Here is a 23,751-nt window from a genome sequence, read left to right as displayed (position 1 = left end):
TTCTCCTTTCGAAAGTAGACGGAAAATGTAAACTGTATTATAACAATTCGAAATATTCGTGTTTTCGACCGTAATTTAACGAGAAAAAGTGAAATGGAAAATCGATAGAGATTACTTGACTCGGTAGTAATAAAAAAAAATGTTAAAATACATTGTCTATCGTGTTAATTGAAAAACAAATTGTTCGTCTAATTACGATTGTTTTATTATACGGATATATGGACCGTTTTTTATTTTGGTAAAAGATGATTATGATATCACCGAATTTCTGATTAATTTACTGCGAACTTTTTTTATTTATAACTAGTTAATATTTAATATCTTAAAAAACGATTTGTTTCGATTTAAAATCGGCTAATAAAAGAAATTGCGTAGCGATTGATTATGAATGTGGTGAACACAGAGAATTTGAGACATTAAATTTATCATCTACGGAAAAATGCGGAAAACCAACAAAATTTGAAAGAATCTCTCGCTCTGGCGCCTTTGTCACAACGATACCAGACCTATTACGAAAATATAAGGATATGGTGCAGTTATTACTTTATATACCTCTATGTGGATCGTGAATATTTCAAAACGCTGCCGCATAAAGAGCGGTATAAATAAATAATATCGATATCTCGTATGTATCTTAACGATATATAAATATAATTAAAATTCAAAATAAAAAATACTGCTCCTTTTATTTTATTTCTCGTTATTATTTCTAAACAAAATTGGATTAATACGAAATATATTTTAAGCGGAATTGAAATTAAATGATTTTCACAATTGACTAATTATGAAAATGGCGTAAACCCATTCACAGCCCGTGAATATATATTATTTTAGTTAAATTCGCCTAAAAGAAATTTATATATTTCCTTCAATTTTCTCTAAACGACAAAAAATGGGCTTGCATCAACCACCTTTCAAAATAAACGAATCATATAACTTATTTAAAACAAGCAATGTCTCGTAATCACTGTCCAAATTTGTCACTATCCACTAACAGATAATAGTTTACGTTTAATTGGAAAAAGTAAAAAATTTAAAAAATTTTAAATCTCTTCAAATCTTTTTCATTCCATCAAGATTAAAATTAGAATAGAAAAATTCCATATTTGAATATCCTCCTCTGCGCGTTTTCTTTATATCCTTTCGTTCGATAAAAATTCTCGATGGACACGCGAGAACAACAAGGATAACATCAAGTAAAAAGCGGTAAAACGAAGATAAGTTGGATAACTAGACTGGAGGTAAGGAGAGTATAGTCGCACTCTGGAGACAGGATGCGAAAAGGAAGAGGAAGAGGAGAAAGAGAAAGGTAGGGGTAAAGGAGGGAAACGGCGCAAGGGAAAAGAAAGAAAGAAGAAAAAAGGAGGAGGAGGAGGAGGAGGGAGGGAAAGATTAGACTACTACTATTTTGCAGTTTCTTATAAATATTCATTCCTCCTTCTCGATGAATCGGGGAGGCTCGCGCTCCAGGCGGTAAGTCGCGTTAAGAGCGCTAACGAGCGACCCCTCCAAAGCTCCAAGAAGGGAGCCTTCCCTTGGTTTCCCCTTTCTTTCCCTCTCTCCCTCCTCTCCGCCTCCTCCCTGTGTGTCCCGTTTCTTTCCTCGAAGCAATTCCGCGAGGCAACCGCGCGGCGCGCTGAGTTGCGCGAATTTGTTTAATTAGAAGTTAGGCCGACGATACATTAGCAATGTAAATATCCTCTCTCGCCTTCTTCTCTCACTCTCTCTCTCTCTCTCTCCCTTCCCGCCTTTTCGAGCGGCCGTAGATCTGGAAGGGAAGGAGGGAAGGAACGGGCAGGCGATGAGACAAACACCGCGTGATTTAGCATTTTCGTTTCGACGAGGTCTTTGCGAAGAAAGCGGCAGATCACCATTAGATAGATCCAGTCATCCTCTCGTGACACGCCACGAGAGAAGAAGCCTTTAGCCTCGATACGCGTAAAACGAAACTTTTTTTTTTTTTTTTTTTTTTTAAATAAAAGAAATAAAGAGAGATAAAAATTCCAAGAAAATTGGTATAGATCATCGATACGAAACAACGTTCTAATTACGTTTCACACAAATCGAATAATTTTTATATTTCTATATAACTGACTCTGACACGAATATTCGCGAAAGAGAGAAAGAACGATAATCTTCCTTTTTTTGCCTATCCCTTTAATAGCGATACGAGGGATACGACCGGCTCGGTCACGCGTTAAAGATCGTTAATATTTCGGAGGTTCGGTTGGGCTGGCGATCTGCCAAACTGCGACGCGCGATCGGCGGATTAGGAGAGGAGTCCGTCCGTGCGTCGACTGGCGATTCGACGTACGGCGATGGGATCGTACTCGACTCGAGACGTGAATCGGCGAGAGACGCGCGAGACTGATCGCCGGTACGAGGGGGGAAGGGGCCAAGGTCGAAGGTGGGAGAAGGAGCGCGCGGTGCGAGGAAAAGCGGTGCGAGGAGAGGCGCGACGTGGAACGGCCGTGGTGGACTTTGGAGAGCCGCCCTTCATTGGTTTTCCCGAGATTAACACCCATAACTCATTCGGGACACGGAGCCCGTGCGTCACTCCTAGCTACGCTATAATTGCCGACATAAATCAATCGGCCGATGAGATCATAAACCCGGGGCGATACACTGCGCCAACAGATCCATATAACGGCTAGTGCACGGCTGCATGTTAAATGTCAATTGACGTCGGCCTGACGTATCGGATTACCGCGAACACGGCCGCGAGATGGCACGACACGCGTCGATACGTATATATATACATACACACACACACACACCACACACACAGTCCGAGTCCGAGCTAATATCTTCGATTCGAGAGCGGCTCGAATTCCGCGATTGGTCGAAGGAAAGGTTGGAAGAGTGGCTGTGTCGAGAGAAGCGCGACCCTGAACCCCGTCGTTCTGTTTAGCAGGCAGGCGGGCGAGGAAGGGGGAGCACGCGTATACCTGCTCCGCTCGTACAGTACGTAAGTACGTGCGGCGGCAACTCTTTCTCTCTCTCCCTCCCTCCCTCTTTCTCGCTGCACGGGGCGGTTCGCGAGCCTAAATATTGAGACGGTGTTTATTTAGCCGGGAGATATATGATATGACGCGGACAATATAATGCATTGTATTCAAATACGGGAGCCCGCGAGTCGTGACCGGGAGCAGACCCAGTAGAGGCTCGGTCCTCGGTATCAGGTCCGGTGCTGTGCACCGCACCACCGGTTACCTCGCGACTCCACCGGTCACCGTCACCCATACTACCGTACCGACCGAACCAACGACCGTCTCCTCTCTCTCTCTCTCTCTCTTCTCCAGCAGCCACCGCACTCCGCCCGTATAAATAATACGCCGCGCTTCGATTCTCAGGATTTGACGCGGGGCCGCGGATACGGCCGCCTGGATTCGAGGAACGGAACCGGAGGAACTAACGCCGAGGGCCATCGCATCGTAAAACCGCCGGGCTTACGCGCCCATCTACGTGCATCTACCGTGCTGCACGCGTTCGCCCGGTCTACCTGGTCGTGGAACGGGCCGTACCCCGGCCTCGAGCCATATACACGCGAACGGGTTGGCCGGCTATGCATGACAGGGGAGCCTCCCTCCGCCCAACGTACGTTACCAGCTATCTACGGTCCATATCAAATGCGCCCTTCCATCCGTGCTCCGTTTACACTACACGTCTTCGACGTTTCTCCTCTCCTTTGTAGTGGTGGTGGTACCCTTTCTTTCCACGCACCACTTTAAATCTGTCCACCCCACGCGGACCGCAGATACCGCGGTGGGCCGCTTCTGAAAAGCTTCTCGCTTAATGGTATATTCTTCTCTGTTTCGAGGACATGTTTACGAGGAAACGGAGGAATTAGAATGTTGGAACGGACGTTGTTGTTGAAATTATACGATATATCGAGGGGAGGAAAATGTGTTCCGCGTTAAATAAAAATACGAAATGATAATTATTTTTTTTAACGCATTTCCCCCCTTTTTAAATTTTTTTCTCCCCGTCGAGTCATTCGCTCGAGAAAACTGTTCCAGTTTAATTTTGCGAGCTGGAGTTATTGAAATGCTTCATCTTCTGTCAACGTGTGTCCTCCTCCGCGTGTTTTTCGATCTTGGAATCCTGTTTTAATCGCGGCCAAGAAAAAAAGGGTGGCGAGTGTACAGAATAATCGATCCTTCCGACGAGAAAGGACTGCTATTTTGTATCTTTTTATCAACGCGTTACGCGATTACACGTATAAAGATAAAATTCGCATCGAGTATCCCTAATTCCAACAATTTCATCACCGAGCCAACGATAATTACGAGAGGCGATCGAAACGATTGTTGGAAAGGAACAACCTCCAATCTGAGAGAGGGAGAGAGAGAGAGAGAGAGAGAGAGACGAAGAAAGAGACGATGAGGCGGCAGGTTTGCGAAAGTATGAGATGAGTAGGTGGCGGGAGGGGGAATTCGGGCAAAGTTTCGTCATTGCGAAATGACACGAGTGGTCTTTATAGCGGGAACGCCGGCCGAGAGAGACCGTCCCTTTCGACGTTTCGTCCTTCTCCCACGTTCCCCGTGTATTGACAAAAGTGTCGGCCGGCTTCTCTCCGCCTCTCGTAGTTTCGTCGCGCCATTCTCCGATATTACCGCCGCCCCGTCGAGGGGTTGTGGCAGCGGGTGGGATGGGGGTGATTGCGACGAAATCATTGCGAGGAATAGAAGAGGTGCCGCAGTTGGGAACTCATAAGACGTAAAACCGTCTTACTTGGGGCGCCGGGGCCAGCCGAGGATGGAGGGGGCGGCAACGGCTGCGGTTGCGGAACGAGCCGTCGGCAACTCTAATCGGGGAGAGGAGGAGGAGGAGGAGGAAGAAGAAGAAAAGTCGCGATCTCTCCACCGTTGTGTCGATACGTGATGTCTTCCGCGGGGAAAGGGGGAGAATTAGAGGGTGTCCCTAATCTGGAATTCGCGAGAGGTGTCCGATGCCGTGGAATTCGCCGTCGTTTCGAAAGGTTCTTCTTTGAAGATTCGTCGCGCGTTCTCTTCGATTTGTCGTTGGAAATTGTTACAAAGATCGATCGATCGATGATCTCTTCGATTACGATAAGGGCGATCCCTTCGATTCCTCGTTTTAAAATCGAGAAGGATGATTCTTTCGATTCGTTCAAGAGTCACATGATTTGTTGGAAAGTTAGAAAAAGATCGATCGATTTGATTTTTCGACGATTTTTGGAAGGAGAGTTGAAGATTTGAAAATTAGTGGAGGACGATTTTTCGATTTACAGAAGGCGATTTTTTCAATTCGTTGAACAGTCGCATGATTTGTTGGAAAAAGATCGATGATCTCTTCGATTTTGATTGAAGAAAAGTATTGAAGATTTACAGAGGGCGGTCGACGATCCTTCGATTCGATTGGAGAATAGAAGAAAACGATTTTTCGAAGATTTGTAGAAGGCGATCGACGATTCGTTGAAGAGATTTGTTGGAAAGAAGAAAGTCATCGTTCGACGATTTCTCGAAGGAAAATTAAAGATCAACGATTCCTTCGATCTTCACAAGATTCACAAAAGACGATCGACGATCCTTTCGATTCGATTTTTAGAAATTTAAAGAAGACGATCCTTCGATTTATCGAATATTTACAGGAAGAGATCGACGAATTCTTCGATTCGATTGGATAGTCAAAGAGGACGATCCTTCGATTTATCGAATATTTACAGAAGGCGATCGACGATCGTTTCGATTCGATTTTTAGAAATTTAAAGAAGACGATCCTTCGATTTATCGAATATTTACAAGAAGGCGATCGACGAATTCTTCGATTCGATTGGAAAATCAAAGAAGACGATCCTTCGATTCCATTGGAAAGTCCAAGATCCTTCGATTTATCGAATATTTACAGAAGGCGATCGACGATCCTTTCGATTCGATTTTTAGAAACTTAAAGAAGATAATCCTTCGATTTATCGAATATTTACAAGAAGGCGATCAACGAATTCTTCGATTCCATTGGAAAATCGAAGAGAAGGATCCTTCGATCTATTCGAAGATTCACGAAACACGATCGACGATCCCCTCGATTTATAAAAATTCGAAGAGGACGATCCTTCTTCTTCGATCTATCGAAGAAGAGTTGAAGAATCGACGGATACCTTCGATTCCCTCCCCCCACCTTTTACGATTCCATCCACGATCGGGTCGGCGCTAGTCAACCCGACGATGATAAAGCAAATAGATAATGTCCGAACTTTAATTAAAACTGGACGGCTGAGTGACATATTTGATTACCCGAGAATTTAATTAATCGCTTCGCGAACTCGCGCCGCGATGGGACTGCGGAGAGGGCGGGGGAGGAGGCGAGTTCGGTCAGCGTGGCGGGTCGAGGGGAGGGGGGCGATAAGTCGCGAATCTGTATCGCGAAATTATCTTCCTCCTTTTTAAAACAGTTGAACGCTCGTTGAACGGCCGAGTTCCCTAACGAGAGATTAATTAGTCGTTACTCGCGTCGCGTAGCCACGATAAACACCGTTTGTCCGTCGCACGGTTCGATAGATACGGGCCGAGATAGATACTCGCGTTCTCCTTCCGCTTCGCTTTTCTTCGAGACGATACTTCGATTATCACACGTTTCTTTTATCTCGCGTTTACCCCTTTTCCTCTTCGATCGACTTCCGACTTTTGCAAATGGAGGGTTCGATCGGCGCGAGATATTCTTCCTCGTCTTCTTGGAATATATATATATATATTATCTTGTGCAGCTTTCTTTTTCGACTCGACGAAGCTGTCGAGAGTTAATTCGAGCGATCGAGCAATTATCGTCTTCGCGTATAATACACTCGTTTCTTCTTTTTCTAATTCATCTTGCTCGAAAATAACGCGAGTGTAAAGTATAATGAGATGATTCCTTGTGCGATGATTCTAAGAAGAAAGAAAAATTCGAGTTTTGTTTTCGCGCGATTTGAACCGATCAACTTTCGAATCCTCGTTACATGTATATATATATATATATTGTCTCAACGAAAAGTCGCATCTCGAATTTGATCACGCAATTATCGAGAAAATACATAAATTGTCAACTTCTTATCGCGTTCACTTCGATAAAAAGAAAAAGGAGAAAAGGAATTTACATTTTGAACTCATTTCACCTCCGAAATGCATCGTGCCTGCATTTTAAAAGAGGTGGATTTATCGCGTTTTAAACTTGGTACAGGATTACAACGATGCCATGATTATACAGGAATATAGGTGAGAAATGAGGAGAGTCGGGAGCGCGGTACATTTTTATAATCAAGCGAACAACGAAATATTATAGCGAGTTACTTTTTCTCTTCGCGAAATGTTAAAATTCACGCTTATCGAGAAACGAAATCCGTTCGAAATTAAGAGAATTACCGTTACAATTCTTCTTCACACGCACAATCGTATCCTCAAATAGTTCCGATTGAATTTCCAATTCCATTCATCGCCATCCCTATTTTCTTCCTTTTCACTTTCGCTTTTCACCATCTCCATCGTTTCGAACGGCAGTCATCGAAGGATCATCGAAAAATGGAAAATTCTTTCTTCCTCCCCTCCCCCCCCCCTCCCTTCCCTTTCTCCCTAATCCATGCGAGCATCTTTTTCGTGCACCAATTACGGTTCCAACGATTATCCAACGCTCTAATAACACGGACCGAAATCGTCGTTACGGGCGGCCGTTCTTGAGGCTGAGTCAACGTGGTCAACAGACGGCGGCGATCGCGAGATCGTTAGCGATGGGCCGCCGCCTGTGTGTACCCACACGGTGATTTACATTAATGATTCGTCTCGGGAGCGGTTGCCCAGATTGGAAAGTTTCGTAGTCTTTTTCTCTCCTCGTCGCACGATTCTGGTACACGCTAATTACACACAGTTTTCGCTTTCCATGAAAACGGCGCGACTCGTTCGATCAAGAATATATATATATATATTTCGCGAGATTCGTCTCGAAGGGTACTCGAAACTTGTAATAAAGAAATATAAACGTTGATTCTTACTCTTTATAATATATATATATATATATATATATATATCAAGCTCACGAAAGATCTCTGGCAAATATGTTCCATGCCTATGATATATATATATATATATATATATATATATATATATATATATATATATATATAACACACACACACATACACGCGCGCGACTTTCCATCCCTCCTTTGTCCATCAAATAAATCGTTCCTCGCCGCTTTTCGATCGATCGAGGATGCTGGAAAGACGGGAATCGGTGGAACGGAAAGGGACGAAGGCAGAAACTGGAGGCATCGCCGTCAGCCTTTCAGCGACGGCGGGGCAACGGCGAGCGATCGTAAATATCGCGTGGTGCATCAGATATTTCGGAGGGAGCGACCGAGAGTTATGGTGGCCGGTCTGGCAGACGTAGACGCGCAAAAGTCACAGGGAGGAGGAGGAGGAGGAGGAGGAGGAGGAGCCCGAAAAGGAGGACAAAGAGGGAGAAAATGAAGAAACGAGGGGAGGAAACGAGGATAGATAGAAAGAGAGAGAGAGAGAGGGGCGGAAAGAAGCGAAGAGAGAAAAACGTGGCGCAAGAACGAACCCTTTGCTCTATCGCCGGCGATAGACCACGAGAGGAACCGGGAGGGAGAGAAAGGGAGACAAAGAGAGAGGGAACGGAGGAGAGGGGGCGCGCAAACCGAGGCAGCTTCGGTATAGCATAACTTCAGGTATATCCAGCGCCAGTAAATTATACGCAAAGTGTACGCGAAGGCCCCCCTCCGCCGCGTCACCGCCAGCCAGTCCCCTTCCCCCCGTTTTCCTCATCCTTTTCGTTTCCCTTCTCTTCTTCCACGTCCTCCTCCTCCTCCTCGACCCTACTGCTTCCCTCCACCGCCCTCCTCCCTCTCGGTGTACCCCCAGAGGCCGCGCCTGCCTCACGTACATCATTATGATTGATCGCTTCACCTTACTTTGTAATTAAAACTAGTTGCCATTGTGCCCGGCTCTCCTTCCCCCTCTCCTCGCATATCCGTCTACACACACATTCTCGTGACCCTTTCGTGCGCCACCGGTCTTCGTCTCCCGCGAGTATTTGCGCGCACACACACACACACACGCACACACACTCGTGTATATACACGCGTGAGACAGGGCCAGCAAGCAAGCAAGCAAGAGTCATCCACGGATCAACTCGTGAATCTGGATAGAACGTTGTTGGTCGGGGAAGAAATATCCTCGCGGGAGGAGGGACAAGTCCGTTCTTCTTCTTCTTCTTCTTCTTCTTGTTGTTCACGACAACGACTTGGACTGGGAAAACGCGGTCATCCCTATCGACGATCTTCCTTTCGTCCCTGTTTTCCGCCGCCACTCCTCCTCCGTCTCTCTCGTCTCGTGTATCTCTTCTCTTCTCTTCTCTTCTCTTCTCTTCTCTCCCTCCTCCTCCTGTTCTCGTCCAAGTCACCACCGAGGCACGATCCGCACCCCTGTCTCTTCCCGGGGGCCATGCGTCATAGTTATCTATGCTTTTTGCAACGGAGACTGATTTAGAGCCGTCTAAGGACCCGGAGCCCGACGAAAATTAAATAATTGCTAATTTATGGCGCGCATCGAGCGGCTCGTTACCTCTCCTCCTCCTTCGAACGAATCTCTCTCGCCACCCCGTGTACAAGGAGGGGATGTACATTTACATTTCCCTCTCCCCCCCCCCTTTTTTCTTTCTTTCTTCGAATTCGAACGACTCGAGTTCTTTTCCAATTGTTCCTTTTTTACGTTGCCATTTTCTTGAATACGAAGGGGCAGTAAGATGTAGGGAAAAGGACGAGACAAGTTTGCACGAATCCGTGATATTATTCGTGATTCGGCTTTCCTCCCCTCTGCGCACGATCGTGGTATGCAAATTAATGGCGGCGCGCTTTAATTCGGCAATAAATAGGGGTCACCCTCTTGCTGCAGCAGCCCCCTTTCTCTCCCCTTTCTCCGCCTCGAAACATGGGAAAACCTGCGGACTTATTTGACGCGTTTCAACGATATTTATAGGTCCGGTTCGGCTCTTCTTCCTCTTCCTTCACCGCCGTTCGCTATTTACGAGGACGACGACGACGACGACGTCTTCGTCGTCGTCGCTGCGAACGATCGTCGGGCCCCGACAGTTTGCTAATCGACGCTGAAGGAAAAAGAGAGAGAGAAAGAGAGAGAGCGAGGAGGGGGGGAGGGAAGGAAGGAGCGAGGACGGTGAAATTTATCGCTAAAAAGAAAAGGGGGCCGTGGATATAAATCTCGGGTATTATAATGGGATCTGTCCATTATTAAAGAATGAGTGATTTAAAGGGTGGAGGGTGGAGCCGAACCGGCCCTCCAATGTGGATGGGTTACCGAAAAGGATCGTGATCGCCAATTCGGCGGATAGAGAGCGTTTGGATATCCCTTTGCGATATTTCGCAGACACGCGAGCTCCCCTTCCCAATCTTGCATTCTCTGTTATGTCTAACTAATTCTTAGATACACAACCGAGAAATAAAACACGTGTATCCCAACAATTATAATTCTTTAAGGGAACGAGCCTCGCTTCGAAAGGCGAGGTTCGAGTAATTTCGGGAATAGGATGGGGGCAAGATCCTTTCTCACGACGAAGTAGTGGTGGTGTAAAAGTTGGAGAGGTGGAAACGATTCGCTCGCCCATCCGTCCGCCGTCTAAGAGTCCGCCAGGATATTTACGACTGACCGACTCATTGCCGCGGCGAGTTGAGCGAGCGGCCGCCACAAATCACGCCGGAGAAAGCCTGCCTTTCTCCGCTCTGGGAAACGTCCGGATATTTTTCCCCGGATAACTTTGACTCATCGTACGAACGGATGGATGTTTGTAGCGATGATATACGGTTAAGTCGAAGGGAATGTATTCGAAAAAGGACGGGGATGGAAAAAAATTTTTAGAAAAAAGGAGGGAACAAGCCCTTGCGCGCAAAATTAAAACTGCGAATAAAGTTTGGAGGAAGAGTGGCGCGAAAGGGAGCGTTGGGAAAAGGAGTGGAATCGAGAGAGGAGAGGACGACGATGCACGACGAGCGAGCGGCGAGGCGATGCGGTCGGTGCGCTCGATGGTGGATGTCCCTGTCGCATAAATCACTGCCGGTATCTTCTGGCACGGCGGCTCGCTCATCACGGCACAGTTCTTGTCGCGCCTTAATAACGGCTCACCCGCGCCTCTCGTCCCTCCTCGATCTGGCCCGGACGTCCCCTCCTCCCCCTGTCGCCGCGGCTTCGTACCTCGCTACAAATCCTGATTATATCCTGCCACTGACGTTGCGCGAGGGGGGGAGGGCCACGACGACGCCACGCTTCGAGCCCGCTTTTTGCATTTCTCCTCTTCCCATCCTGGTTGCCGTCGTAGTTGTTGTCCATCTCCTTACTCGGCTCAGAGTAAATCAATTTTCAATTAACAGGCAGCCGAGCAAGACACGGCACGGCCCACCCTCGATCGGTGCACACAGTGGTTGGAGAGCGAGAGGTTTGGAGAAACAGGGAGGAGGTATTATTATTATTATTATTATTATTATTATTATAAAGCTTGGTTATATATAAATTTAGGAATTCGCAGCTTCTTCACCCGCCACGCTCGTTCGAAGCTACCCCCCTCCCTCCCTCCCCCCCCTCTTCCCCCCATATCTATCCCTTATTCAACTCGTTCTCGCTCGAGCCGAGAGCCTCTCTCCGTTGCCAGAGAGAGATTCGTCGTGGTCCACGGGCTTGGTATGAGCTTGGCAAGCCTGTAGCACGTATATGAGCTTAGGTCGACACTTTCCCACTCCTCCACTCTTCGGCAATAAATCTGCGAGTCTTTTGAGCCGGTGGCGGGGAGTTTCGGGGGCTCTTCTCCTAGGAGGGTGGAGAGAGGGTGGGTCGCCCCCTCTTCCTCCCTTTCGGGAATGTATATAATTAGCAGCATTGTGCGCCTCCTCCTCCGGACAGATTTACGGGTCGTATCGCTACCGCGGCTGCATGCATAAGCGCGTTTAAATAAGTATTTATCCGCCCCGTGGGGGATGGACGGGGCGCCTGATGGATTTGCCGGGTCGAAACCGCGTTAAACGGCAGCCCTCCCCTCTCCTCGATGGACCCCCCCCTCCCCCGGATAAGCTCCCCTCCTCTCCCTAGGCTCGAGCCTGGCAACTCTAGATTTAACTCTAGAGTGTAATATCTCGAGAGCACGTGTACGACACCACTTTCCTTCCTTCGATCCTCCGTACAATTTCGGCCGGTTAAAGTTGGCCGAGATAACGAACGAAGAGAGGAGCGTTTACTATCGGACCGGCTGCTGTTTCCATCTAACCTAACGGAACTCGAGTCCCGTAGGTTTGTCCCATTTCCGGGATCTCCCGATCGCGAACAGTTCATCATTTTTGTCTCCTTCGAGCGCCAAAGAGAGGGCGACGCTTTCTCTCTCTCTCTCTCTCTCTCTCTCTCGAAATTTTCCTCCCTCGATTTCGCTCCCTCGAAGGATAAGAGACGAGAGAATCCACCGATCCACGTACGCGGTCGATCGATACTCGTGGGCGGAGGGGGGAAGGGGGGAGGAAAGCGTGGCGAGATTATCCGTAATTTTTTTTCCCCTCCCCCTACCCCCTCCACAACAAGTTCGTCACGATACGCGAGTGTCAGCGGGTAGGGGGGGGGGGGGGCGGGTGGATTCAATGGAGCGGCGTGGTCAACCCCGTTAAAATCGATGAATTACGAGACAACGCATTAGTGCAGTCCGCACGATACTAATCAGCGAAATTTCCGTGCGATAAATAAACGAATGAAAGCGCGGTAACCAGATACGCGAGCGGTAATGTCGATGCGATGGGAACGTTTTCCCTCCTCCTCCTCCTCCTCCTCCTCCCCCCTATCCTCGTAAATCGGCAGATTTTTCGGTTAAAAAGGGAAAAACAAATAAATGGGACGAAGAACGAAAATCAAAACGCCACCCCCCCCCCTCCCCCTCTCGTCGGATGCGCGTCGGGAACGATCGCGCTTCGAAATGTATATCGAAGGGAGGGGGGAGGGAGAGGGAGCCGCGGCTTATTGGTGGTTTCGAGGTGAATTTGCTCGTAAATATGTATTCGTAATATTGATTCGACATAGACGCATAAAGATAGACTAAACGCGGGATTTAAAGCGCGGGATTGTAATTTGTGTATATATTATGTTTGCCGCGCCGTCGATCGCCGCCGTATCGCAATATCGTCGCCGGTGAAAATCATTTTTTTTTTTTTTTTTCGTCCTCGCTCTCTCTGTTTTTCTCTCCCTCTCTCTCTCTCTCTCTCTCCCAAATATCATATCATCGGTCGTGCCACGTTTCACACGGTGATTTCACGCGCGGATCCCGGCCAACACCGTTGTCCATCGATCCTCGAGCGAGGGGCAGGATTTATAAGAAAGTGTATAAATAGAACGCGTGAAAATTGCCTCGTCAATTTCGTTCAATTCCCTCGATTGTGATTTCTCGTCCGATGTTTATATTATAATATGAAAAAAGGGAAATCACGAAGATGAGTAGGTTTATATGAGTAGGTTTCTTCTTCTAGGTTTCGAGAGAAATTTCGGCAAAAATTCGTACAGGATGGGTGTGACAAATATCATTAGAGAGAGAGAAAAAAAAAAAAGAATCACGATTTTTGGAATATTTTCAAGGTTCCTAATAAGAATAATAAATCTACGTAAAATTTGCATTAAGAAGTTCATCATTCGTTTTCGAACAGTTGTTTCTCTGCGGAATTGATACATTTTTATCGGAGGATAATTGAAGTTATTTCACAAACGTGAACACCGTCGTGAAACAGCGCCTCGTAAAGCGAGATAGGATTAGAGGCAACATTCCTTACCGATAATAAACCGACACTATCTATTCATCTTGTTTTTCTTCTACAATATACACGTATTGTACTGCGCACAGACGAATGATGATTTCAAATAATTTTTCCCGACTCACCTTCACGGAGATACGATCGCTCGATTGTTTCGATTGATATATATATATATAGTAGATTTTATTATGCAAAAATATATATATATATATCTCGTATCGATTTAAAGAAAAATCCAAAAATCTCATCCCCCATCTTTTGGAGACGCATGGAAGAGGCGGATCGAAACGCATCAGCGAGGAGAATGGCAACGAGGTCGCATAGCTGGCACGCCGAATGTAACGAGCCGGCGCTCTTATCTCTTTGCTATTATCTCCGCTCGGCTCGTTTCCATCGGCCTGTTATGGCCGCGTTACCCTAGCCAGCCTATACAAAAGTATTATGCGATATTCGAGGTATCTTCCCCCATCCTATCGCCGCCGAGTTGAACGGGAGAAACGGAGCAACAATGCTCTTCCGATACGTTCCTCGTCACCACGCGGGCCCATCCTCGCTGCTACCCGTCCTCTCTTTCCCTCTCCTCTCTTCTTCTCATTATTATTATTATTATTATTATTATTATTATTCTTATTATCGTCAATAATCCAATCCTTCCACCCACAAACGGACGATCGATCCTCGTCGTCGGATTCGTTCCGCTCCACGTATATAGCGTAGAAAATTATATCCAAATCGGGGCGAGATAACGAGATCAATCGCGCGCGTCGATTCGACGACGAAAGGGGGGAGGAGAGGAGGAGGAGGAGAGGAAAGAGAAATATTAACGCGCGTAACTGGAAAAGTTCGGGGAGGGGGAGAGAAAACTCGTCCGCGCGGACAACGCGCAGGATTATCGGACCTTCTGTCGTGAGATCGGGCCGGGTGAGGGATTGCTTCGACAGAGCGATTACGGTGGTCGACGCGTTTCGATGGAGGGAGGGGGGAAAAAGAGGAGGGAAGGAAAGAGGAGGAAAAAGGAGAAAAAAGAGGAGGAGGAGGAGGAGGAGGAAAGGGAGAGAAAAAAATCAGCGATACCAAACAACGGGGGTTTCGAGTGGGGGAGGAGAGGGGTCGCGTTTTTCCGGGGTGAACTAATAGACTGCCGCTCGCTCGTTCGCTCGCTCAACTCGGCGTTACTCTACCCCCTCTCTCTCCTTCTCCCTCACCCTCTTTTCTAGTTCCTCTTTCCGCCCTCCTCCACCCTCCATTCCTCTCACGGATTCCCTCGCTCGCTCGCTCGCTCGCTCGCTTGCTCGCTCGTGCGCTCGAATAAAAGTTTCCCGTGACCCACCGCCACGACACCTGTTGAACCGGTGGCCAGCCTCGTCGGTGGCACGAAAATAAAAAGGGCAAAAAAAGAAAAAAAAAAAATTGGCAATTAGCGTATGAAGGCTGTCCATCAAGGTCGACCGGGGAAAGATTTACGGGGGGAGGGAAGGGAAAATAAAACATCGACCGAATGTCGCCTCTTCCTCTCCTCTCCTCTCCTCTCCTCGAAACGCAGCAATACACAAATATACACGTATCTCTCCTCGGTTATCGAGATCTCGAAGAGAAGAGAGAAGTGATGGAAGCGATGGGTGTGGCAACAACAACTTTTAACCATGTAACAAACGTCTCGTCTAACGTTCGAGAGGGGGGAGAAGAGAGGGAGAGAGAGGATGGTTTCGATTCGCGGTCTCGACGTCGCGACGCGGCGATTCGCCAAACGAGGCTGGATCCAAATGGATATTTACGAGCTGGATAAATGCTGGCCGTGTCGAGCTGGTGTGCTTTTAGGGCAATAGGTCGTGCGTTCTCGAGAGGGGAGAAGGAATCGGTGACCGCGAGATTTCCACGAACGAAAAATCGTTCGTAATTTTTCGAGACTTGCCTATATCGCATTTGGAATCGGCTCGAACCGGGAGACTCTCTCCCCCGTTCGTTCGAGTCGAGTCGTAGTCGTAGTCGTCGGTGGATCGAATCCGGCGGCGGGGGCGGTATGTTTATTGCTGCGAGCTATCTCTCGGAGCAAGGGTGGTTGCCGCGTCACACAGCACCATTTTCATAATTCGGCCGTTCGTATTCTCCGCGACCGTGCGGCCCGAATCGAACAACAGCGCGCCGCGAAGGCCGCGAACCTCCTCTCCCCGCCCATCCCCGCTCCTCTTCTCTTCTCTCTCTCTCCTTCTTTCCTCCTCCACGTCCGTTCGACACCTCCCTTTTTCGGATTTCCACCCACCCCACCTCTCTCCCCCCGTACGCAGCTCTATCGCGGGCTCCATCTTATTCCGTCGTTTCTCCTCTCTTCCCGCCCTCGTCGTCGTTTTTCTTCCAGGGAGAGAGAGAGAGAGGGAGGGAGGGACCGGTACGGCGTCAGTGTCCCCGTTGATCTATTGCTCCCAGCACGGCGGATCGATGCGAGCCAATCAACCAACGCCGCCGGTTCCCCGTGTCTTCCCCGATGACCAACCGAGCCGATCTTTTTCGCCTCGCGGACTCAGCAGGTTCCTCGGCCCGGGGCGGCGCATCTCGCCCGGCCAATCTACCACCTTTGCTATATATATATATATATACATACATACACGTACAATTTCGTGCGCTATGTGCACGAAAATTTTCAAAATTTCCGGCTCTGAAGAAAGTTTGAGGAAAGCTCGTCGAGATATATTCGGGATTTCGATTTTCCACTTGTACAATAATAAATTTAATAAACGAAATACAGTTTTTGTTTGTACCAATCCTCCCCACGATTTTTTCAACTTCTGGAGTCTATCCTTTTCTCGATACGAACACGGTCGAAACTGTTATTAAAACGACGCAACGACGAGGAATCGTCAAAGATCGGAGGATTTACCATTTATCCCGCGAACGGAGCTTGAATTCGAGTCCGAATAAAGGGTCCGTCGATGGGTGGCGGATCCGTGACGAGGTTGCAACACCGGCGTTAAAGCCTTGCGACGTTCCTCCCCGGCATTACCCTCTCCGTGACGCGCAGGGGGCGAAAGGTGAAGGGAAGGTGGCCAAGGAGGAGGCGAAAGAAGAGGGAGGGAGGGGGATATTCTCCGCATGGAGGGTTGCCGGAGGCTCCGAAGCTCGGTTGCTGGCAGGGCGCGCGTCAATAAGCGTCCATCAGCCGTAATGGCAGCGAGCGCCACCTCGGATGCATTTAGATGGCTGTTTAGCCCCGGTTGTCTCGATGTGGCCTGAAATTCTCTCTTCTCCTCCGCAACCTCCTTCTTACCGTTACCGTTCCTCGCAAGCCAACGCCGCCACCACCCTCCCTCCTCCCCCGTCGCCTCCCAACAACTTTCGTAGCTGCACACGAAACGAGGCTACTCACCCACGCCGGTAATTAGACGATCCGGTTCGTTTTGCACGGCCTTTTAATTAATTCGTATATACGCTCTTTCGCCCTCCTCCTCCTCCGTTTCTTCTCCACTCTTCCTCGAAGCGAGTCAGTCTGGGGAAATAATTCGTATAAACGAGAGCTCGGGAGAGTTTTATCTCATTTCAGTTCTCGATGCTCTTTCTCTTAGCTTCATCCCAAACTGCAAGGAGATATAAAGACATAAGGGTGAAATAGTTCAAGAATCTTTCGAATTGTTCCAAGTCTTCGATGACTCCCACGCAAGGAGAAATTGTAATCGGTGCGCATTCCGTGAGAATGATTCGTGAAATTTCGAGCACATCACATTACGAAGTAACTGTCCACGATTATTATTCCCCTTATCGATTCCAAGGATACGAACGAAATCTTAATCGTCCCGATATTTTGCTATTCCACGCGATACTTTCATTGCTTAAAATGTTCTCGTCGTTTTCAGAGAGCTTGCATTCCTCTCTCTCTCTCTCTGTCCGTGCGTCGACGCGTGTACATCATCGCGCGGGCCGCGGATGGTAATCTGGACGCGTGGCGATCCGTGTGTTTGTCGGTGGCTGGCCGGGGAGGGGGCGATCGAAACGGTCGTAAAGTAGAGGAGGGTCGTCGCGTATCGTGGAAAAAGCTTCTCGAAAAACGAGAATTCGGTCGGTTCGGTGCGCTGTGTTCGGTGCCGCGATATATGCAAAAAAGCTCGAAGCGGCGAGAGAGGGGGCGGGGAGTGTTCGGGCTCGAGCTCTCGAGGATTAAGGACATTATTAACGGGCGTACCAGGGACCGACATACTTACGTCCGGCCGGAATGCCCCGCGATAAATACACCGGTGGCTACGAAACTGGACGAGAGCGAAGAGGAAAGGGGAGCTGGCGTTTAAATAAAATCAGCATTTTATGTTACAAGGGCCGCTCCGTGGATAACCGTGCGGAGCCGTGTGGTACATCGCCGCTACGAGGAGACCGCAACGGGGGGAGGGAGGATCGACCGATAGACCGATCGACCGATCGACCGACACTCCTTCGATCGCATAGGCGTAAACGCCTCTCAACTTTCTCGTTCCCCGAGCTTGGCTCGGGAAAGATCGATCTCGACGGAATCTCGAGCAACTCCGTGGATTAAACCTTTCGCTAAACCACGAGATGTGTATCTGCGCGCGTGTGTGTGTGTGTGGGATGATATTTTGTAGCTTTTCTTCGTTCCAATATCTCGCTTATAAAATCAAGATAATGCTCAAGGATATAATAGCTTGCTTGTCGTTTCGATGATAATTCCAATGACACGTCGCGAAAAATTGTATACAAAGGAAAACTCGTGTATATACGATAATAATCATAATTACGAGAGACATAAAGAAATAATCTCCGTCACAACAAGACGCACGGGATACTGGTCGAAGGTTGGAATTGGTTGGGACGAGGACGCGTGTGCAAGCGCGCGAGGACACGGTTCCTCTATTTCCACAAGGCGATTTCGACAAAGGTGGGCCGGAGAAGAGAGCGAGGGAAGAAGGGAGGGGGAAAGCGACAGCTCGTCGTTCCCCTTCCCCCGCTTTCGCCGGTAAAATTTTCATCCTCGAAACCTCTCGATATCTCGGTACTTGAAATATACAGGGAGCCGGGCCGTAGCAGTAGACCAGGCCATAGCACACGAAATATTAGACAAGAGGTCCGCGCTGGTCCGGGAAGGTATTGGATGGGCAGCGGCGGGCCGGGCTACAACAAAGTTGTGGCTACACCGATGATTTAGCCCCGGCCTTAATGGAGCTATAAATACTAGCTTTTCGATAGAGGAGGATGAGGAGGATGCCATGGCTCTCGTCGCGCACGATGCTCGCCAGGAGGCTCCGGATTTCGCGCACCTATCCCCGTGCACAGGAAATCGGACCTACCGATACCCTATCCGCGAGAATCTTACTTTGGGTAAACGGCCGACCGAGAGTTTCTCCCGAATTCGTCCCCCGAAACTCGCCGTTAACGCGAGAACGCGTTGCCAAGAAAATGTTAGATGCCCTATGCGCGCGTGTGTGAAACCGGGTTATTTTTAGTTTACAGTTAGATAAATAATATTACGATACGTGCACTGATAATTCGACGACGGTCGATCGATAATGCGATCGAATATTTGGAGAAACTCGAGAATCCAAGGAATTCGAGGAAAATTCGAAAGATCGTCTCGAACCGTTGGAGAGAAAATCGTATTCGTACGGCGATAATAATAGGTCGAGGCAAGAGATCCGCGTTAATTTGCTACGGTGGCATTCGAATTCGATAAGCGGCCGTTTTCCGCCGTTCCCCGGCCGCGTACGATGAACCGCGAACAAACACGGGTCGTCCTTGATCGCGGGCTAAGGATCGCGAGGACACTTCATATTTTAAAGTCGAGGGATGTTTGCGCGCCGTTTAGATACGAGATTCGCCCATCGCGGCCAGATAACCGCCTCTCCGTCCGGATATATCTCGACAGAGTTAGACTCCACTTTGGTATCGGTCTTTATTGCTACCGGCGTCCTCGAAAACCTGTTTAGTCTTTCTGCCTCGACGGCCGGCGCGTAAACTATTTTGCAACGCGATGGGAAAAAACTAGCCGGCGTTTTCGCTCTCGCGACAAACGCGAATCGTGCACGAATTCTTTTTCTTTTCCTTCGAGGGAAGACCGCGCCAAACGCTCCCCCCACTTTGCACTTTGAGAATCGGCTTAACGATCTTCGACGATTCGAGAGGAAGGAAGGAAGAAAGGAAGAAAGACGGTTTTCTTCGAATCACTGTTTCCTGTTTCACGATGTTCGAATTAATCGAGGAATGAGTGTCGTTGAATCGTGAGACGTGTCAAGGGTCGGTGTTTTTGTGAAGTGTTCATGGTTCAAGTGTGGAAAGAAGGTTCCGGTTTTATATGCAATGTAGATTATCGTTTTTGAAAATATTCTTATATTTATGCTTGCATTGTTTCATGGAGAAAAGGGGACGTCGTTTTTGTTATTAATTTCGAAACAGAACAAATCAATTATTGAAATATCGCGTGAAAAGATTGTTTTTCAATTCTTGTTCTAGAAATTTTACATTACGAAAGTGACAATTTTGAAGAGATAGGATATTTCTAAGAATTACGCAATGAAAACTAATATTGATAGTTCACAAGTGAAATATAATAGATAATATGTCTATATTAAGAAAATTTTTTCCAGACTTTTGATCAGATCTTTCAATTTCGGTGAAATTTATTTGCGTCAATTCGTTAGTAAGATTTTATCCGAATTAAAGATATAACATAGAATACGTTATCGTTCAAAACCGAATAAAAAAAATAAAAATAAATTAAACAAGAACAGTTTCACGATCTGTTTTATTTTTCGAATACGCTTTCTATCTGAAATGTTTCCTACGAAACGAAATCAAAATAAAAATCGAAGATTTATTATTAACAAATTGATACGATCGAATTGATACGATGTTGTAAATCCAAATCAAATTCAATCCAAAAGATATCCGATAATAATCAAATTATAAAAGTCAAAAAGTATATTTCATTGAATTTTTATAACAAATTTCAGACAATAAACGGAATTTCTATAATTAAAATTAAAATATTTTCTTGTAATTGTTCTTGTGTGAAACGTGAGAAAGTATAATATAATGCTTCTAAATATGTACATATATATATATATATATATTATTATTGATAAGCCTACAAGTCTGCCAAGTTATTTCTAATGTACAAATTAGATCGTAAAAAGTCACGATAGTTTCAAAGATAAAATTAATTTTAAAGAAATAATTGAAATTCCTATTAAACTATTCATCGGATTTCTATTCTATTAATATTCGATTCTACTTACTTAGTCTTTTCACTTCCGAAAGTATTCACAGAGAGTTCCAATCTATCACGTTTAAATTCGAATCCACTTGAAAGCATCGTTTCTTTCTTCCACATACGTACAAAGAATCTTGTCGAATCTTGTCTTTCGGTGTTCGAATCTACTCGCTCTATGCTCGGCCCCATCGTTAGCACGCGAGAAAGAAAGAAGAAATGAGTCGCAGAACGTTTTGTTTCCCGCCATCGTTCGCGCACCAGAGAAGGAACACGTTCGCTGGTACTTGGACGGCCTCGATCAACGATCAATCGTGAAACAGCCGCGATTATTTCACGTCAGTTTAATTAGCACGCGGCGCCGGTACGCCCGATAAAACTCAACGGAGTGAAGCAGCTAGCCGGCTATCTCACGGGAATCTGATTTATGGCAAGTGACCATCCCGCGCACACAATCCCGATTTGCTTGGTGTACGTAACCTCGTGCGTGGCCGTACATGCGACCATAGATCGCGTACAAACGTATTCGCAGAGTCGTAGACGCGTAGAATCCCGAACAGTAGTCGCGGGCATGGGGAATAAAGTCCACAGGGTGTCGTAAGTGTTACACGCGGGAGTTAGATTTCGAACATGCCATTTCGATGCACCGAGATACGGAAAACGCGATCAGAGAGAACAAACGTTCGATCGCGTTAGGGTTAGAACGACACCAACGAAAACTCCAACGTCTTTATTTCTTCCACTTCTTTTTCTTCTTCTCGCCGAGAAAACTTAATTGGAATCACGTTTTAACGCTTTCTATGCGCGAAGACACGGGAAGAACGACCGATTATTCAAACTCTCGAAGCTTGGAACCGTTTGTCGAACGCAACGGTCGTACGTGAAAAAACGTTTAAATTTCATTTCCGATATCTCTCGGTGGATCGCCTTCGGACCGTTCGCGCCATCTGTTGGTTCGAGAACTAACTGGTAAGAGTCTTTCGCAATCGTTCAAGAGTGGAAACGGTATTCGCCGTTGGCGCGCGCGTATACAATTTTCGCCAATGAGAAAGTGCGATACATCTAACCTCTCGAAGGGAGAAGGAAGAACGAAGAACGATCGCTATCGTTCCAATCTCGCAAATTTCGTCTTTAAGATAATGAAACGATCCAAATCGTGCTTCCATTTTCTCTAAAAAGAGATCGTCGTCTCGTTGCATACCAAATTGGACGCACTCGCGTCGAAGTTCCATATCATATCGCACACGCGCATCGTTCCACATGCTTCGCGCGAAACTCCAGTCCTACGATCGCTACCCACTTGTTGCCCGTGCATTTTTCTTTCGCATTCGCAACGACCGATTACCCGAGATTCGAGGCCCAATTCCACGGGGCTCCACTTTGAAAAGTTCGGGAAGATTACGCAAGGTTACGACGATATTGGACGAAAGATTTTACGCCTGCCATCAACGCGTACCGCCTGCTTTTCTCACTGACTGAGACATCAACCTCCCACCCTAGACATTCGACCACGCACTCCCCCTCCACCTACCGTACCCACCGACCGAACAGTACCGACCGCTCGAGGAAAAAAGAGAGGAGACGGAATTTCGGTCGGAAACAATCGCGGCCCACATCGAGTCGATTTGTTTCCACGTTCCACGTCACGCAACGTCGTCCAGTGTACGAATCGTGGGACCACCCTACGCGATCGAAGAGGGCCTTCAAGAGGACGGAGAGGAGAGGACAAAGATAAAGCGAAATCGGACGAAATCGAGAAAGAGGAGTACAAGGTGCGGGAGAAGAGGGAACACGACGTTTAACCGCGATCGCGCCAACACCGGTGAATCGCGGATATAATAAAGATGGCGATATAGGAGTCATAATGTAGTGGTATACTTAAGATGCACCGATGCAACCAACGAACATTCCGATGGTCGCGCGAGATGGGAGAGCGAAAAAGAGTCGGAGCGGGCGGGGGAGGGGGAAGAGGGGGAGAGAAAGAGAGGGGCGGAGAAAGAGGAGGAAAGACAGGTAAGAAACGGAAAGGACGGCGGAGAGATGGAAAGGCATCGTCGTCCTCGTCAGCCTCTCGCTCACGCTCGAGGCCTCGAGACAAGCTCTTACTAATGGAGGAAATAAATTTCGGATTAAATCGTAGCCCGGCTACTTTATAAGGCTGCTTGCTCTCGGTCGATGGCGAGTCGAGGTGCGTGTGTGACGCCATGGACCCCTCCTGACATCCATGGATGGTCCACCATGCCCGTCGAATGACCACCACCCGCCCCCTTCTCCATCTCCTTCCGTTCCTCCTGCTTTTCGCTCCTGTCTTTCCTTCCTTCCTCTCTCCTCCCTCCCAAGTTGTCCGCGAGAGCGGCACAGCTACACGCATACACCTAGGGGGAGCTACGAGCCGCGATCGCGATCACGGTGACGCGTTAACCGCGCGAAATATGCCATCGGTCCGACTCTCTCCGCCAAGGAAAGAAGGAAAGAAGGAAGGAAGGAAGGAAGGAAAGAAAGAGAGAAAGAAATGAAAAGGAAGAGGAATAAAGTACGAAGCGAACGATGGGTGGTGTGGAGGCACTCGGTGGAAGCGATGGTGCCGATGGACAGACTGTTACACAGAGGGGAGGGGGTGGTGACGGTGATGGTGGTGGTGGCGGCGGTGGTGGTGGTGGCGAGTAGGAGGTGGTGGGGCAGGATGGCAGGGGGCAGGAGGGACCACGCTGCGCTGTCCTCCATAAATCTATCAGTCGCGGTTGTATAAATAC

General features: G+C 47.7%; 1 long non-coding RNA gene across 1 annotated transcript in view; it reads right to left on the bottom strand.

Annotated features, from left to right (window-relative positions):
* Positions 1–22,471, bottom strand: part of LOC147658646 (uncharacterized) — a 28,092-nt gene extending 5,621 nt beyond the window's left edge. The window contains exon 1 of the long non-coding RNA XR_015293372.1: positions 21,027–22,471. This is a non-coding gene — a long non-coding RNA (uncharacterized LOC147658646). The remainder of the gene's footprint in view (positions 1–21,026) is intronic.
* Positions 22,472–23,751: the final 1,280 nt, after the last annotated feature.

Source organism: Apis florea, unplaced genomic scaffold (assembly GCF_048593485.1).
Source record: "Apis florea isolate Af1SG1 unplaced genomic scaffold, ASM4859348v1 contig_1794_pilon, whole genome shotgun sequence".
In the NCBI taxonomy this organism is placed as follows: domain Eukaryota; kingdom Metazoa; phylum Arthropoda; class Insecta; order Hymenoptera; family Apidae; genus Apis; species Apis florea.
The sequence above is the reverse complement of the archived record's forward strand: the minus strand, read 5'-3'. Positions and strand labels throughout refer to the sequence as shown.